This window comes from Terrapene carolina, unplaced genomic scaffold (assembly GCF_002925995.2).
Source record: "Terrapene carolina triunguis isolate 2854851 unplaced genomic scaffold, T_m_triunguis-2.0 Scaffold66, whole genome shotgun sequence".
Lineage (NCBI taxonomy): Eukaryota > Metazoa > Chordata > Testudines > Emydidae > Terrapene > Terrapene triunguis.
Window position 1 is genome coordinate 67,590,340 of NW_020664417.1, and position 20,270 is coordinate 67,610,609.

The window sequence follows — 20,270 nt, forward strand, 5'->3', positions numbered from 1 at the left end:
AGTTTCTAGCTCTTATGGTTGTGAAGAACACCTTCCAAATGTGACTAAATATTAATACAAGGCAGATTCCTTGGGACAGATCCTCAAACTATATCAACTGACTTTGCTGAGCCAAAGGATTGAAACGATCAGGGCTGGCTCTGGCTTTTTTGCCGCCCCAGGCAAAAAAGCTTATCGCCGCCCCCCGGCAGGGAGCGCAGCAGGGGAGGGCGGAGAGCCCAGCTGAGGGCCTGCTCTCCCCGGCGGCCGGAGCGCCATGGGGAGGGCGGCGAGCCCGGCCGGGGCCCCGCTCTCCCCGACCAGCCGGAGTGCCGGGGGGAGGGCGGTGAGCCCGCTGCGGCTCCGCTCTCCCCGGCGGCCGGAGCACTCGGGGGAGGGCGGCGAGCCCGGCCGGGGCCCCGCTCTCCCCAACCGGCCGGAGCGCCGCGGGGAGGGCGGCGAGCCCAGTCGTGGCCCCGCTCTCGGGCCTGAGATCCGCCCCCCTCCAGGTGCCGCCCCGAGCATATGCTTGGTAGGTTGGTGCCTGGAGCCGGCCCTGGAAATGATAAATTAAAGTAAGACTGATTCCTGACATTGCAGACTGATTCTTGGAACAGTACAGAGGTGGACAGTCTAACGCTCAAATGCTAGCTCCAGAGTGCAACCTGAGCAACAGGACTGTATGCAGGGCAGTTCTTCTGGGGTTGGAAAAGCAATTTTCTCCCTCCTTCATACACAATCAATTCACAGCAGCAGAGCTGCCCCATGGCTGCTAGTCTAGTGTCAGGGCAGGAATACCTTCATCTCTGCTTGTGCCATCCATTACACTGGGAAGAAAAGCTGGTGGATGGCTATGCTCTCATATTCCTGCTGCACAGCATCATGAAGGGACTCACTATGGAGATAGGATCTGTGCTCAGTGCATAGACGTCCTAAATCCTGTGCAGTGGAACTACACTCATTCTACTCTGAACGGGCCCTCCATGGTTGAAGAAATAGCAGGATTTGCTATCAGTTGTGAGGGCTGGAAATAAAAGCTTAGATTCTGGTCAAGGAGTAGATACTGAGGGTAATTGCACACCTTTTAACTGTGTTTGTGCAGCACCTAGTACAATAGGTCCCTCAGCAGGATTGGGAGCCTTTGAGTATTACTGTGTTATGAAGGTTTGCTACTAATACCACTCCAGTAGAACCTCAGAGTTATGAACACCTTGGGGTTGGAGGTTGTTCATAATTCTGATAGTTTTGTAACCGAACAAAACACTATGGTTATTCTTTCAAAAGCTTACAACTGAGCATTGAATTAACACAGCTTTGAAACTTTACTATGCGGAAGAAAAATGCTGCTTTTAACCATCTTAATTTAAATGAAACAAGCACAGGATGTTTCCTTACATTGTCAATTCTTCTTTTAAACTTTCCCTTATTTTTGTTTTAGCTGTTTACGTTTAACACTGTACTGTATTTGCTTTTTATTTTTTTTCTCCTCTCTTCTGCTGGACCCCTTGGTAGTGGTGTATATGAAATTGTGTATCTATGCTTAGGATTAGAGCTGGGGAAAATATTTTTGGGCAAACAAGAATTTTGTCTCCAAAACTGCATTTTTTTTAGGGAACTGAAACTATTCATGAATTTGGGTTGAATTTGGGGAATAGTTTCTGCCAAAAAATAAAAATTCAGAAATGTTTTGTTTTGATATTTTTGAAATAAACCATTTTGTTTTGTTTAACTTGAATGGTTTTTTTGTTTGTTTTTTGGTTTTTAATTTTGAAGAGAAAAGCTGAAAGAAAACCAGTTTCAACTAGAAACTTTTTTTTTGTTTTTAAGTTTCTCTATTCAGTCACTGAATCAAAAATTCTTCACTCAGCTCTGTGGGGGACATAATATGTAGCATTCCTCAATGTTCATTTACCTTCCCATGTTGTTCATGTGTATATGAAGATTCCCAGGGGGGAAAAAGACATTTGTAAATAGAGGTAGAATTGAGTAAAATTTTCACAACAAAATGTTATTTAATCCAAATCGGCTTGGTTTTGAGCTTATGAAATATTCATGAAGTGTGAATTCTCTTTGAGGTAGCTGGTGGGAGGGCTTTGTACACAACCGTGGTGTGTCCTGTCCCAGAGCTCCAGGACACTACTAAGGCAAGAACAGCACAGCTAGCATCAGATATTGTTTCCTGACAACTCTGGTGTGTCTGTCAGCAGAGGACACTTCTGTATTAACAGCTCAAGAGGGATTGACGGTCAGCATTAACCATCACAAATAGCTGTGCTTTATCCAAGCTGCCCTCTGTCTACTGCTTAATTGGAGTGGGAGTTTAATGCCGCAGGTGCAGTCATGACTGACAGGCAGCTTTGCCTGTTCAAAGGGAACACAAAGAGCCTCACCTGATCCCTCTAGGGTGCTTCATGAATGACAGTAATAATGGGAAATAATCAAGGAGAAGAAGTAAGACAAAGGCCATTTTAGAGAGTTGATCTTCCTCTCCTCACCTCTTTGAGGGTTCTGAGAAATTCTAAACTAAAGAACATAATATCCATCAGGAATGTCAATGGTGAGATAACTACGACCACAATCTGTACAACTATCTTAAACCCTGCTAACAAGCCCCTGCAGAACTAAACTCCCCAGTGTGTCTGAAACATACAAAAACACACTCTATAGTCCAATCTGTGTTAAGGACCAGACAAAAGGGCATTTCTTCTCTCAAAAGTCTGTCAATATATCTCGGGTTTGGAAAAAAAATGTTAAAACTAAAGATATATTGTTTATTACAACTCTTTAGGAGTTGTAATAAACAACAATAAGATAATGTCATTTATTTTAAACCACATAGGGTATGTCTGCACAGAGGCTGGGAAGTAGACATACATACAAACACTAGCTCTGCTCGAGCTGGCACACTAAAAATAGCAATCTGCTAGAGTGGCAGCTTGGGCTAACCACCTGAGTACAATCCCACCCAACCCCCTAGGTATGTACTTGGACAGCTAGGTAGACATACCCACAGTGATGGAAGAATATCCATGGTAACCAAAGTCTTGTGCTTCAGTTCATTTCTCCTTCCTCTGGGTGACTTAAATATCCTGCCACTGGCCTGGATATTTTTTTTTCTTTTTCCTCTTAGCTAGGTTGCTGGGGAAAGATTCTGTTTTCATGTCCTTGCCTGTGGAGGAAAGGTTTAGCCAGCTGTTAGACATGTAACTATGGAAGCTACCCCCCCATCCCCCTCATTCATTATCACTTTTCCCTGGCCTCACTCCTCTCCTAACATGTTCATAATAGCAACATAGCCATCTCTGGCATGCAGATAAGCCACAGCTAGGGATAAGGTCCTCATCTCTCCCACCTCTAACAGCAGCCCTTTTGTATACCAATGTGTATATATTGTTATTCATGGGTGTATAAGAATAGATACCAAGTTACTTGATAGGAAGGTTGGTCTTATGGCCAGGGCATTGGCCTCAGCCTGGGGAGACATAGGTTCAGTTCTTAACTATATCAGACTTCTTATGTGACCTTGGACAAATCATTTACTTTCTGTGGCTCAGTTTCCTATTTATTAAATAGGAATAATAGAACTTGCCTTCTTCACAGAGGTGTTATGAGAAAAAATATAGTAAAGATTGTGAGGTGCTCAGATAATGCAGTAATGAGAGCCATAAATAGACTAGGATAGGAATGCACCTCATATAAATAGCCTAGGATAGGAATGGCTTGCAAATGAGATTATAACATGCTATGGCTATGGCAATGACTATGCTAATGACTGCGTTAAGCCTCTGAATGGACCACGTGTAAACTAGATGTTTCTAGAAATCTTAGAAGAGGCAGAGTGAGCAAAGTGTTTGTGCAGTAACTAAAAGAGCTGAACCTTCTCTCCTGACGCCTGCCCTGAGTGCTTAAACATTACAGCTGAGTTTATGTATTTCTTCACAATATCCCTGCCTTGTAAGTTAGTTTTTATACTTATGTTAATCATGAAAATCATCTAAACAGTTTTCTGCTAATAAAAGCTATTTATCCATCCACTGGAATCTATCTAATGCCATATGTCTACTTCTATATGGCAAATAAGCTATTAGGTTTAACTATATTCATAGGATATTCTTAGTAAAAATGGTGCTCTCCTTTCACTTTTATAGCTCCTCCCCTACTGTTAGCGGTTCCACAAGAGGCCTATGAAATAATATCACTAAGGAATAATTGGCACTATATATCTATATATATTTAAAAAATAGAATAAGGATATTATAAAAGGAACAATCCTAAAATAAAGTTATTCCTGAGTGCACAAAGGCAGCTGCTGTATTGGCACTTGCAATCAATTACTGTACTATAAGGCATTCATTCCTCTAGAAGAATCTATTATTTTGAAACATAATGCAAAGTCACAGCAGGCGTCATACTGGTGGGCTGTGCATATTGTATCTCAGCCAGACTACAGAGTGTATTAGACAAATCAAACTCTGTGTGTATTCTGTAACAAAGTCAACAATCTCTATATATCACTTCAAACCATTTTACCGGATCTCATTGTCAGGAACATGACATTCATTACCAGGAACTAAACCCTTCATTAAACAGTTTGACAAAGTCTTTAAAGCAATACACTTGTATAAACAGAAGAAGTGGAATTAACTTCCAATGGTGAGCTTTTAAAAGGAATTTATATATATACATTGTGTAATATATATATAATACGCTATGGCTTTATTGTCATATATGTGTGCCACTTGGTGTAGTTATTTATTCATATACATAGCCATGTACATAGAAACATTAATTTAAATCAGTGACTGTACACACTTGCTTTTACTATACCACAGAAATTCACTAATCTGAATTTAATTAATCTGTTTTCGTTATAATTCACAAAAAATTTCAATCTCTCCCCATCTCTCAGCAGAGATGTTCAGATGTTGTGAGTTCTCATATTAGGAACATTTCCTTATTTTTACAAACTATACTATGGCACATCTACAAGTGTGCTATGAAGTATTAGCACTTGATTGAAACTAAATTATCATTGATAAAATAAATGATGAACAAAGTGCATTTTGTAACATCTGCCTGATTTTGTGTGTACATATACTCCCTAATTTACAAATTTAGACTCTGACCCTGAAATGGCTGTCTAAAGTGAAACATGTGCATAACTTTCAATATTGGGGATTTAAATAATTCACAATGGGTTTCACAGTCATTGGTTCAAATTAATAAGCATACAAATAAAAACTACACAAAGTGGCACACATGTATGACAATAAAGTCATTAACTACACGATCATTTCTCAAACAATACAATATCATATCATACAAGATGGATATATAAATTGCTGAGCCATGTGATAAATTGTATTTTTCAGGGTACAGTATTGCCTCACCTATGTTCTGCTCACAAATCTGTCTCTGATAAAAACAACCTTCAGAAAACAGCGTCACCATCAAATATTAAATTTTCTCCCAAAATTATGCTGACGTGGTGTTGAGGCACTATTAACCCCTCATCAGGATTAACGGAATGATATCATATAAGAACCACTACGGCTAGAACTTTCCAATGAGACTAAAAATAGTTGCTTGAAGGTTCCAATATATCAGTCTTAAAATTGCCACATTATTATAAACAGAAAAGCCATTCTACATAATTGTAAAGGTTTCTAAAATGTCATAGTTATGATTTTCCTTTCCCTCTTGTTTTTATTTAGCTGGAAAGTGGTAGTCAGATCTGAGAGGCAGAGGGATTTGAAAAATAATATCAATAAAATTGTTAAAGCTCTTTAAATTGTTACTAACATTTGTCTCGGAAAAATATGTGGTGCATACAGAATACATAATGATGTGACATGGTTTAAAGGATTTATTGGCATTCATTTGGGATGACCTACATAATTTTGTCATGATTTCACTACTTGTGAGTAATTCAGTCTTCCTAAACTCATGGCAATAAAACTTTGATAGCATACTACTCCATTACATCTCAATTAGTAAGATATATGGGCTTCATTCTGGGCTGCTTGTGTAAAGTGAGCACTGCAGCTGCAGTTCCACAGGTAATTCTGGTGCAACCGGCTATATTGTTCCATTCTGAATGTCTAGAAGGTTTTATACCAGAAATGCACAAATGCAGACAGGAGCATCTTTGGCTAACAATAGGGTACACCCTTATTCCCAGGTTTATTTTCTGAGCTCAACAGATGAATGATACAGTGTAAAATTTCTTTCAAATGAAATAGCTGAAAACAGAATAAGCCAATTTAAAAATGAGAATGTGTGTGTGTGTGCATAGCTATATAATATCAAACATAGTCATTCATTTAACATTTTTCCATTCTCTTCCTTATAGCATCTAACCATTTGGCATGTCTGCAAAAAATCCCTTTCTCTCTTCTGCCCAGCGATGTCATGCATGCTTAAATAAATTAACTCTAAGTATTAAAAGAGATCATTTTATTGTAGATTAAAGAAAAATGTTAGATTTAATTTATAGTTTGTCTTCCCAGACCAGTAATGTCTATCCAGAGCCAAATGCCTGCAGATTGCTTTAGTTTTCATTCTACTGTAAGCCATTCACATTCTTCCAAATTCATTTTCAGAATCTAAGTAGGTCAACCATATCCAAGACACACTGAAGACTGTCACCTAAATGCTTTGGAAATTAAATGGGACAACCCTGTGAGTCTGACACAAAAGACACATTTTTGGAAAGTGGGAGTTGCTTCCTTATGAGAATTTCTTTGCCGTGTTTAAGGTTAGTGTTTAAGGTGAATGTATTTATGATTCCTATGCCTTTCAGCATCCTTTTGCTCAGACAATGTTCCCAGGTGTTCTTAAAGGTCTTTCTTATGCCCTGTCTCTTCTTACACTATTGAATTTGGTGAATTTATCTAGTTTAAAGTTCATGTATTATGTATCTATCTTTCTGAGTGGTAACAATGTTGAGAAGTTTTAAGAAAAGAGGAAATAGAATAATGTATTGTTTTCAGTATGACACCTCTGGGATGCAAACAGTTAAGTTTAAGTCAGGGGTTCTCAAACTGGGGGTCGGGACCCCTTAGGGGCTCATGAGGTTTTGCATGGGGGTGTCAGCCTCCACCCCAAACCCCACTTTGCCTCCAGCATTTATAATGGTGTTTAATATATTAAAAAGTGTTTTTAATTTATAAGGGGGATTGCTCTCAGAGGCATGCTGTGTGAAAGGGGTCACCAGAACAAAAGTTTGAGAACCACTGGTTTAAGTTGTGCCATACTCTTCAATGTCCTCTGCCTTACCTATTTATTGCAATTGTTAAAATATTTTTCATAATAAAAAGATAATGTGGGGGGAAATCTGTTTTCAGAGGTTTATAGCCCTTACCTAAAATTCCCCCTTTGCCAAATCTGGCCAAGATCTCACAGTTCAGGATCAGAGCTCTGAGTTATAAAAATGTAGAAGTTAGTTAGGGCATAAGCCAGCAACTATGTTCTACCTTCTCAGCATACCTGCTCATCAGAAGCTTCAGTCTTTCAGAAAAGCCACCCCAACCATATCTATATTAAGGCATAAGGACAGATCCTCAGCTCACATATTTCTTCATCTCTTCATTGACTTCAGTGGACTGATTGTAAATTTACAATGGCTGAACATGTAGCTCCAGTAATCTAGCATGTATAATATATATTCATCTTTTTACTATAGCAGACATAGAAATATATATATTTCTCTGTGTGTGTGTATGTCTAAATCTGTAATATTAAAAAGATTAATAATCAATATTAAAATATAAAGAAAAGCTATTGTATTTACAGTAAAAGTCATAGTTATACATTTTTTATAGTAAAAGTAATATTTATATAATGCTATATACAAGGAGGTGTATAGTTGCTGGAGGAAACATAACTTTAAATATCCTGCCTTTTTAACCATAGTGTTGCATTAACATCAAGTATTTCTTTTTGTTTTCACTTTTCTTTCTATTTTAAGTTGTGCAATGAATACGTAAAAAGATTATTGACGCCCATACTACACACTTCTGATGTCAAAACTTTGTTCACAGAAGTTGTCAGCAATGAATTTTGACAGGAACACTTTGTGCAGAATTTAGAAATAATGAATGTAGATTCTGAACCAAACTTTTTTCAGGTTGGAATCCATTGGGGTTTGGCACAATGCCATTTCTGTGAAGAATAACACCACCAAATCCAGGGAGATTATCATCTCTCGCCAGACCTCTCCAGGGGAGAGAAGGGAAAAGCTCCTCATCATGGACAACCTGAAGGAAAAGGAGGAGAGATTGACTTGACAAAAGAGACACGCACTTGTGCAAAACCAACAAGTTGAAGAGCTGAGATGGTCATTCCACCACTTCTCTATATATTTCTTCAACACTTGCACTATTATTGTGCCTAATTCTGCAGTTTTTATATGTCAGTTCTGGCTTTCTGCATGCTCATGGCTGTGTATAATTTTATAATGTTGGTGCTGGCTTTGTGTATGTCCCATGCTCTGTGTATTTTTTTTAATGTTGATGCTGACTATACGATACTTAATTGAACTTTAAGTAGCTTAAGATATTTAAATGAACTTTAAAATACTCTCAGATCCAGAGTGACTCTGTTTAGCAACAAAAATTGGAATATTATCCAAAACCTATAGAACCAGAGTTCCAAAAAACTCTTGGCCAGATTCTAATGCCCTGACTCACACTGAGTAGTAACTTTGTCAACAGGTAAGTCCACTGAAGTTAACATGAGTTAAAGTGGAAGAAATTGGCCATCTGGTGTTATTTACAATCCCAAAATAGCTCCCTGTCTTTGTAATAGGCTGAACTATGGGTGTTTAAAAATCTGGATCCAGAGCACAACCATGTGCTTGCAATCAGAAAATGTACAGACTGTTTCACTCTAGGGCCTGCTGCAGTGCTAATCTTTTCCAAAAGACACACAGAGAGGGAAAGGAGGCATTTTGGCCCAGATCTCAAAAGTATTGAGGTCCCTATGTCCTAGTGGGGGCTAGGCACTTCAATATCTTTGAGGATCTGTGTTTCAGATACTCTGGTGATGAAGGTGATATAAGAATCTATGTAGAATGGAATCAGCATGGCCCTATGATCTGCTCTCTGCACAGGTGCCCACAGCTGCCCTACAGTGGGAGAACCCATATTGCACCTTTTCAAAAGGAATAGTTGTGCCCAAACTCCCTCCATGCTCCCGGAGAAAGTGTGCTTGCCTCTAGCACAATGCTTATGGGACAGGCCACTGAAGTAGTCTGTCTGCCCAGCCCCATCCCTGAGAGCTGAGGGTAAGAACCACAATTAAGTCCACAGTAAGCAGAAATTCTAATCACTAATTTCATAAAATGCCAAAAACCTGTGAAGAGAACTCACTTATGGGCTTCAAATGTATTAAAACATAGCAAACTCCATTTAATAGTCTGGATTGCTTTAAAAGACCCGCAACAATGATTAAATGTTAAAACAACTTCTTTCCAGGGAGTTTGTCATGGTTTAAAATATTAGTGTTCTGTATTATGAAATAACTTGAGAAAATTATGGGACCAGTTAAAGCCCTCAATGATTTATCTAATAAACTGTTAATAGATTAATTATTCATTCTATTGTGTTAATGGATTTTGTTATTGGATAATGGCGCCCTAATTGTGAATGGAATAATAAAAAAAAAAAACACAGCTTACTGGCAGGAATAAGAGAGGGAAATCACAAACAGAATAGGGGTCTCAGTGCTGCTGTTTGAGATAATTATGCACCTCAGGTCAAGCAATCAGTTTTGAACTTAAGGGCTGCTTATCTATTTTTTTTTCTTTTGTAAGGGAAGTTTTATCAGGAGTTGTTTATACATGGATTTTGCTTCTGGTTATTCCTTTCAGAATGTTTGGGTATGAAAATGTGTGTATGAGAGAGAGAGAGAGACTCTATTTCATGCTACAGTATTTGTGCAGTTATTTGGTTGCTGGCGGTGGCAGAGGGAGAAAAAGAATGATTTTGGCAGAATAGTGATAAACCTGGGAATCTAATACTACACTGATCTTCTAATTTTCAGGAGATAGTCTGGGGTGGAGAGAGTTTAGATTTATTTTTTATATCTGTAATTTGTCCTAATCTTTGTTCTGTACTTTCTGTCTTTGTTCTAAAGTTTTTATATAAATAAATGTGAACAGAGAGAGAAAATACAAGACTCAATTCCAGGACTATTAGAAAAATCATACAGATATTTTACAAGCTCTGTATTGAGTTTTCAACATAAATTCTACATTAGATATGTGGATATTTCTTTTTCTAAAATAGTTAAGACAAAATACAGTATTGTATAAGGAGATAGTGGGACTAGTTGGTCTCTTCCTTTTCTAATTTATTTAATTTTTTTAAAAAATGAGAAAAACACTAATATTTTGCAAATCCTGCATTCAATATATTCTTTCACTTTACTTAAATAGAACATATTTCAATTGTCCTGCAAACAAGAAATATTCTATATCAGACATATGGGTATTTCAGAAATCAGTGCTATTTTACATTCCTTCTCTCTTCTTTTGCAGAATATCTTGCATGGGGAACAGTGAAATCTGTACATTGCTTCCAACAAGGAGTATAACTAGCCCTAGTGATGGGGAAACAGACCATCTAATGGAATCTGAAATGTATGTGCATGGGATTTTATATATATCAGCTTGACTGACTATACGCTAGTAATTTAGGGGTAAAAAACACTATGGGGCTCTTGAAATTGTCCCCAAAACAAGTAAATGAATGAAACTCTATGGCCCATATTTATACAAGAAGTTAGATTAGATGATGGCTGTGACGGGTTGGATCACAGAAACCCCCTTGGGAGCTGCCACCCGATGTGCCAAGACTACCCCTGCTTCTGTTTTCCCTGCCAGCTCAGGACTCCAGCACCCCGTCTTGCTGAGCGAGACACTCCAGTCTGGCTCCAGACACAGACTCAGGGTCTGAATCACTTGTCCCAAAACTGCAAGTTTACCCAAAAACAGCTCACAGGAGTGTGCTTGTCTTTAGCACTCAGATGCCCAACTCCCAATGGGGTCTAAACCCAGATAAATCCGTTTTACCCTGCATAAAGCTTATGCAGGGCAAACTCATAAATTGTTCGCCCTCTATAACACAGATAGAGAGATATGCACAGTTGTTTGCTCCCCCAGGTATTAATACATACTCTGAGTAAACTACTAAATAAAAAGTGATTTTATTAAATACAGACAGTAGGATTTAAGTGGTTCAAAGTAGTAACAGACAGAACAAAGTAAGTTACAAGCAAAATAAAATAAAATGCGCAAATCTATGCCTAATCAAACTAAATACAGATAATCTCACCCTCAGAGATGCTTCAGTAAGTTTTTCTCAGACTGGACACCTTCCAGGCCTGGGCACAATTCTTTCCCCTGGTACAGCTTTTGTTCCAGCTTAGGTGTTATCTAAGGGCTTCTCCATGATGGCTCCTCTCCCCTCTCTGTTCTCTTCCACCCCTTTATATATCTTTTGCATAAGGCGGGAATCCTTTGTCCCTCTGGGTTTCCACCCCCCCTCACTGGAAAAGCACCAGGTTAAAGATGGATTCCAGTTCAGGTGACATGATCACATGTCACTGCAAGACTTCATTACTCACTTGCCAGCACACACATATACAGGAAGACTCAAAGGTAAATACAGCCATCTGCAGACAATGGGAGTCATCAAGATTCCAAACCATCCTTAATGGCCCACACTCTACATAATTACAATAGGCCCTCAGAGTTACATTTTATATTTCTAGTTTTAGATACAAGAGTGGTACATTTATACAAATCAGATGATCATACTCAGTAGATTATGCACTTTGTAATGATACCTTACAAGAGACCTTTTGCACGGAGCATATCCCAGTTGCATTATATTCACTTATTACCGTATTTTCTCTAAATCTATCCCAGTTACATTATATTCACTTATTATCATGTTTTTATAAAACCATATAGACTGCACAACGTCACAATGGCTTCAAAATCTATACATCTATGAAAAGTATCACAAAGCTAGGTAACTCAGAATTAAAGATAAACTTAAAAGAAATTCCGATATTTTAAGGTATGGAAGTACATGGTTAATTCACCCAAACTATCCTATCTTTGTCCACTGGTGATGTCATGCAATAACAATGACATTATAATTAGTGCATACTAAAGTTTGCAATCCCAGGTTAGTTTAAACTGATTTTTTTTTTCTGCCAAACACTATCCACCTGTGATATCAAAATATTACTCATAGTAGACTGCAAATCTGTGATCTTCCCTCTCCTTTCTCACATAATCTGGTATCAGTGAAATAGTTAATGAAGATGTTGCCATTTATATTGTCATCACCTGGCATCTGAAAACACTCTGAGATTAATGGGGAAGTTCAGGTCTCTGAGTTGTTGATGTAGTCTCTGTGCAGCATTCCACTGTTTACCCCTGTTTCAGGTTCTCAGGATTTAGTCTGCAGTCATAAAGGCATAGAGATTTACTGTAAAAATAAAAAAGAAAAGTTTGGATTCTGGTGAAAAAATAGCCAGCTAAAAATAAAATAAAATAAAATAAAATAAATAAAAGAATAGTCTTGAGACCCAGATCCTCAAAGGCATTGAGATGCCTAGCTCCCATGGATTTCCCTTTGAGGATATGGGCCTGAGTGACCAACCCAGGGTGACCTAGCCCAATTTGAGCCCTGCCTATCACCATCTACAGAAGGTCAATTCAAAATGCTTTAACCATCTACACCTGACAGTAAAATTACCTCTTAGCCATCTGTACATACTTTACTACACATTCTTTTTGTTTTAGGGCACAGAATGAGAAGAGAGATTTTTGGCAGATGTATTAAAGCTTCTCAGTTAGGGGAAAAAATCTTTTCTCTTTGAATATTTCATAGTATCTTGCTTTTCATTTTCAAAACATAATTGAGTTCCATGAGGGATTTGGAACACCTTCACAGTATAATAAAAATCACTAATGAGTACACTAGACAGGAATGTTATTTATTGAAATACCTGCTTCCTGCTGATCTGCTGGAATGACCAAACTCTTGTTTGGAATATGTCTGCCCATGTGGGACTTCAGTGTAAAAAAATAATAATAATAAAAAAAAAATTCTTCCTATTTCAGATATGAAAGTGTAAATACAATACCACAGTACAAAAGACTTCAACATGTATGAAAGAACTGAGTAAAATCTCATTGGTTCCTACAAGTAAGGATATTTATTTTTTAAATAATGTTAGTGAGAAATGGTTGCAGTGTTTGCTGCGATTAGATTTAACTTTGAATAATTCAATATCCATTGAAAATCAATGGGAATTGGGCACTTTTAACAGGGTGGCTTGCCCATGGGCTGAAGAGCCTGAGGCTAAACCAACCCTGATTATGAGATGAGCCTCCCCTGAAGGGAATCAGATGCTTTAAGATAAAAGGTAGCAGGAAGCTGCAGAGCTGTGACTGGTGGAGGGGGAAAAAAGAGTGAGGAAATAAGGCCAGAGCGGGAACTGGTGGCTTCAGGTAGAGCTTATGATTTTAGATATTGTTAGATTATTTTTTTGGTTAAGGACTGACTGTGTATTTAGTAGATGTCAAAGTGCCGTTCAAGACAGGAACCCGGCCTTCCATGATGCCCGAGCTCGAAAGGTAGAGAAATATGCCCCTCTGGCTGAAACCTTGAGAGCTAAGGGTTACCAGGTCCAGACACACGCACTGATAGTCAGAGCCGTAGGCGCATAAGACCCCAGTAACAAGTGAGTGCTGAGAGAATGCGGAATCGGTCAACATTACGCTCGGCTGGTGCGGGAACTCATGATGTCGGACACCATCAGGTGATCGAGGGACATCTACATAGAACACATCACTGGACATCAGCAATGCCAGGAGGGATGAGCTGGAGTGCTGATGAGAAGCGCAGTCAGGAAAGTAACAAATATTTTCCTCATGGACTGTACTTTCTAAATGGACAACCAACCTAATTATCATTTACTGAGGGACAATCTCCACTCAATATTTTGCTTTCCACAACCAAATCTCTGTACAACTTTTCATGAGTATTCGGATTCTAATATCTAAACTGTATTGTTAAATCTATTCACCTAAATTTGGGCTATTGCTGATTATGTACTCTATGTATCATATGACTTTTAAAAAACTAACTTTGTATTTGTGGATAAGCTAGCACTATACCCAGATGTGCAGACACTCTTTTTCCAACCTATGTATTATATTTTTTTAACATTAGTTTTAACAAAATTTTAACATTTAAATCAACCCCAAAATGGGTGCTATAAACCACAACAAAGACTCTCTGCAGTGCTTAAAGGACCCATAGGAGGGGGCTACTATAGGCAGGGCACTGCAGAGGCACCCCAGACTGCATGGGGTTGCTTAAGTGGCCACTGCTAGAGCCCCTGGATCCCTCATTCTCCTTTTAGAATTCCAGCTTCGAACCTTTAGTCAGCAAAACAGTTAAGCTTGTGCTTAGCTAAATCAAAGCCTTGTTGCTTGTGAAAGTGATTTGCTAGCACTAGATCCTTACAGGCATAATGTATGCAAGTGCTGCATACTGATGTTTTTTGTCTGGTTGTGCCAATCTTCCTCACTAGTGACTGGGAAAATCTATTCTATTCCAGTCTGGCCTTTTCCAAGTAAAAACTACCAGAGATGATGAAATACATGGTGATTCTGTAATATCAAATATACACTGGGTAGTAGATTAAATGAATCAAGCTGTGGGCTAATACAGGAAGCTAATGTATGAACCCACTGTACTACCTAGCAACTATCTTGCAGCATTTTTTTTGAAATTACAGTACATGGTTACTTAGTGAGCCATTAGCATAACTCAAGCCTGAGAGGGTTTCAGTTTAAAGCTCTGTTTTACTTCTTCTAGTTCAGGTGTCGTATAAACTACATGAACATAGTTGTTAGAATATAAGGACATTTAATGATAATATTACTTTGTACTAATTAGAAGATCTCTGCTAACTTGGCGCAAATACAAAGTATCTAGATTTTTTTGATATTACACTCTCTGACCCTGTTGAAATCTAACTGCTACTATCTAATAAAATACTTCCGTTATTGTGAGATTTTTCTCTTTGCTGTGAAAACACTGCTTGCCCTTTAAGAATTGTGCTGCCTCAGAATATCAGTTGTGCTGAAGTACTTCATGCTGTAATGAGTTCATTGTGAAGTATAATAAATAAGAATGCATCCCACAAAAGCAACTGGGGGATGGGGGGGGCGGGAGGAGTAAGTATGATCCAAAGATCAAGAGACCTGTAAATTGTCAGCAGATTGATGATACTCTATCCCCTGCTTAGAAACAATCTTGCCAAGAGCTGAACAACGAGAGGATAAACCTTGAGTGTTGTGGTTTAATATAGTTATAAATGTAAACCATTTTACAGACATAATGTCTACTTGATGTAATAATCTATTAATAAAACACATAGATAATAGTTATTCAACACTCAGCCATGATCTTTGTGTGTCATCATTCATGGTCAAATACTATTCTACTTATTTATATAGTCTTTATACAAACAGCACTTTCATTCTGTTAAACAGAATGAAAAAAGCCAAGGTCGGTTCTATAGCCCCCAAAGTTAACAGACAAGCATTTTTAGAAACAATTTAATTTATTATTTATCCAGCAAGTAACCCCTATTTTATAAGTATAGGGAGATCAGACTGAAGAATTGTCCCTCTGATTCTATAATAGTCTGTTTTCAAGATTTTCATGCTACAGTGCTTCCTTCTCTCCTTAATTACTGCTCCTTGTTGCTAAAAAAACAAGTTACAAATTGAGGCAAAATTGCAGAACAAGTTTATTCTTAAATCTTAAGTGTTTAAAATATTCACTGGGGATTATAAAACACTAAATATGAGCTACATAGTCCCATTATGCAGTGAACCAGTGCTAGCAAGAGTGAACACAATTCCTCTGGTTTCAATTGTTTTCACACATGTGGCCCTGTAAGCAGAAAGAAAAACACTCTATATAAACAAAGACAATGATGCAAACATTTTATTAACCAAAACAATTGAAAAGTCATTTAGAACATAAGAATGGCCATACTGTATCAGAGCAATAGTCCATCTAGCCCAGTATCCTGTCTTCTGACAGTGGCTGCTGCCAGATGCTTCAGAGGGAATGAACAGAACAGGGCAATTTTTGAGTGATCCACCCCTGTTTTCCAGTCCCAGCCTCTGGCAGGGAGAGGCTTAGGGGCATCCAGAGTATGAAGTTGTCTGATCCTCCATGAACTTATCTAATTCTCTTTTTAACCCAGTTATAGTTTTGGCCTTCACAACATCCCCTGGCAATGACTTTTGTATAAAAAGCCTTTCCACTCCTTTCATACTTGAGGCATTTTTGGGGTGTCCATTCAGACTCTTTGGAGGACTTCCAATATTCCTCTTTCAATCTTTTCTCCCGGGAGAGTTTGGCCTTGAGATCTAAAACCAGTGTTAGGCTTCAGGACTGCTCAGGTGTTTTTTTTCATCTTGATTCCTTCCATCACCTATTTAGCCAGAGTAAGCAAGTGTCTTCAAGCTCTGGTGGGGCTTCCATCTCCAAACTGAAGCTCAGAGCAGTTAGTCTTCATGTAAATTACTGACAGAAGGTTCATCCAAGAGTTGCTACAGTGATGGCATGAGGATGTCTCTTCAGGCTTTAGGACACCAGAAACAAAACACTCCTATATCACAGAAAGGAGATAGTAAGGTCTTTGGGGGCAGACACTAGTCTTTTTAGTCTGTTTGTATAGTGCCTGGCACAAGGGTGTCTTGGTCACTACAGCAATATGAATAATCATAAAAAGGACATAGACCCAACAGCATGAAACATATCTAAAATATTTGAAGTTGTTTTAACTCAATTAAAATGACTCTTCCCCATTTCTGGTCATGAAAATTAACCACATTCCCTATGATGAGGATTCAGAAGTCCCCCAAAGCCAACAGGAGCTCAGTTTTTTTCATCCTGTTAAAATCAGAATAGCCATCCAAGGGTGCCAGATCCTTGGAGTTTTCCACAATTTACCACAGAGTTTTAAGGAGGACAAATATTTCCCTAAGAGTCATGTATAGCAGTATTTTTGGCAGCTTTTATAAAATCAGGGCCACTGTTGCTATTGCCTGAAGCCTGAGAAGCTTGAAATTTGCCCAATCAGGAGCAGGTGTGGGATTAAGGGAAGGGTTGTAGCTTGGCAGCTCATCAAAAAAGCAGCAAGAGTAATACAAAACACCAGCCAGACAGCAGCAAAATAATAACTCAGTTTTGTACAGTGCCTTCCATACTTACAGTGTTTCTAAGGCCTGGTCTACACTACGGGATTAATTCGGATTTAGCAGCGTTAATTCGAATTAACCCTTCACCCGTCCACACAACAGAGCCATTTAGTTCGAATTAAAGGGCGCTTTAAATCGATTTCTGTACTCCACCTCGACGAGCGGAGTAGAGCCAAAATCGATTTTGTTAATTCGAATTAGGGTTAGTGTGGCCGCCACCACCGAATTAATGTGGTTAAAATTAATGGGGTAGTGTGGCCGCACACCACCGAATTAATGTGGTTAAAAACCGAATTAATGTGCTTAGTGTGGACGCGCACAATCGAATTTATACAACCTGTTTCCCAAATTCGAATTATCTAAATTCAGATTAATCCCGTAGTGTAGACATACCCTAAGAATATAGATTCCTCTGGCATAATAACTCTATAGGCACATAGAGCACTTATGTATCAGTCAACATCATATACTCAGCCTTGTTCATATTAGAAATTGATTTTCACTTATCAGGATACTGAAGGTTTCCCCTTCCCTCTTTAACTACTACCAGAGAACTAGTAACCATCAAACCATCGTATCTCTAGCACTATAGCATTCCCATCATGTTCTGCAATGTAATGCCATTCTGTAATTTCAAATACTAGGCTTTGTGATTCTAATTTCCCTTACACTGGTGTATTTTTTTCCAAATGTAACTCTACTGATTTCACAGAAGTTACTTTGGTTTACATTGATTTTCATGGAGAATCAGACCAGGAGTATGGGATTTTAACCCACAGAATTTTGGCTGGGAAGAAAAATGTGAATACATGAGGCATCTGTATATGCATTTCTGCTGTATTAGCTTTCTTTCTCAGAACTCTAGTTAGCTCATCAGATTGTTCAGTTATTGCTGTCCATTTCATAATTCAGCAATACGATACAATAGGCAATGCATTTCTAGGTGATTATAGCATGCCTCAGGTGAAGTTATAAGGCAGAAGTCTGAGAGAAAAGTGACTATAACCATTCAAAAATGCAGTAATGATGTTAAAATATACTGCCTGGAGTGTCTTAGTGCAATCATTATGAAAATAATGAAAACAGGCTTGCACATTTACTTGGGATTATTGGATTTGGTATGATATGCCTGGCAACCAATTATAAAGATCCTATTGCATCCCCGTGGAGTTTTAAAACAATTTCATATTTAGTAACAATTCTTCTTGTTTATACTTTATTTTAGATAGTGCTGGTCTGATAAGCCTCTTGCCTGAAGCACAGTCTTTCCCATTAGGGACGTTTCTCGCTCTTCCAGATGAACTCACATTTGGTTAACACTTAATTTGTGCAGCTACTGGCTATACCTTAGCCATAAGAATTCAAGGTCCTAGAAAGCTTTATAGTTAGATGCGTAATAGTTCTTGATACTTCTGGCCTGCAGGTAGCTTTTGCATTCTTTCTATTTTGCACAGTTTTGGTGTATATTGCTGTGGAGAAGACTTCTCCAGGACTAGAGAAGAAAGAAGGGAAAAATCATCTGTACTCACAAACAGTTCTGTGACAGAACATCTAGACACCTTTAGTCTACAATTCATAGCTCATGACAGAAGGAAAAATGAATAAAAATGCTGCTCGGGGGAATTTAACAAGAGGCCTGACCTAAATGGGGGGCACAACCAGCCATAGTGGTTTGTAAAAGTTTATATCAGAGCTAGGTCATTAAGCCCGTGAAAGAAAGCCGTTAATCATTATTAAGGGTTTTCTCTTCCTCACTAGACTATTTCCTTATTATATCTCTTTGTCTTCAGAAAACTGTTTGGGGAAACTCGGGAGGAGATATAATAAGCATGTCTAGGGAGGACCAAAGAAGAGTTAGTATCTGGATGGCCTGATGTTGACAGGTTGATCAGAGAAGATTGCTTTCAAAAGATGCAAGCTATACCCTCTTCTTTATTCTATAACTCAAGTGAAAAAGCCTTCTTTTATTTCACTTATGAGAAATGTGAATCCAGATATGTTAAGCAAAGTCTATCTTTAGTTTTCATTCCATTTTCTCCATGTTTTTAATAAATCTTGCTTTTGTTAAGGATATGTTTATACAAGTTTGTAGATTTATAACCCAGCTTGTCATGCACTGAGTTCTAGCACACCATACACAAACTCTGTGTGGACCCTGCTGCTGCTCACTAGAAGTTTCAAATGCCAGTAGATCAAGAATGATTAGGGACCTTCTAGTATGTAGCACTAGGGTTGACATGGACGGTGGGGGGATAGCTCAGTGGTTTGGATAGCATGTGGGGAGGGATAGCTCAGTGGTTTGAGCATTGGCCTACTAAACCCAGGGTTGTGAGTTCAATCCTTCAGGGGGCCACTTAGGGATCTGGGGCAAAAAATCAGTACTTGGTCCTGCTAGTGAAGGCAGGGGGCTGGACTCGATGACCTTTCAAGGTCCCTTCCAGTTCTAGGAAATAGGATAGGATATCTCCATTAATTTAATAGGAATAGGTTATTGTGCTCTAGATTTAGATCCCAGCTTGCTCCGCAATGACTGCTTATACAGACAATCCTACTTCATGGTGTGTGAAGGGCCATGCAGAATTCTAACCTCTTGAATGAGGAATGTGCAAGAACCTGACCTCCCTACTGCACTGTGCCATGTGATGAATGATAGGGAGTATACAGGGTCATGGCTCTGCTCCATTATGCCCTGGCCAGGAGAACTGACTAGCTGTGCAGCAAGTATAAAGTTGCAGCCCATAAAGGTACATCTACATCTCAGCTGGGACTGTGCTTCTCAGGTAAACAGACATGCATGCAGTCTTCTCAAGTTAGAGTAGTGTATCTGGGGTTAGCACAGCTGGCAGCTCAGGCTAGCTGCCTCTAAATATACCCAATGGTACAAGGAGGGTTTCTACTCAAGCAGCTAACCTCAGCTGCCTCCCGTGCTACCCCTGCTAGTTTTAGTGTGCTAGCTTAAGCAGAGCTAGCACGTGTTTGT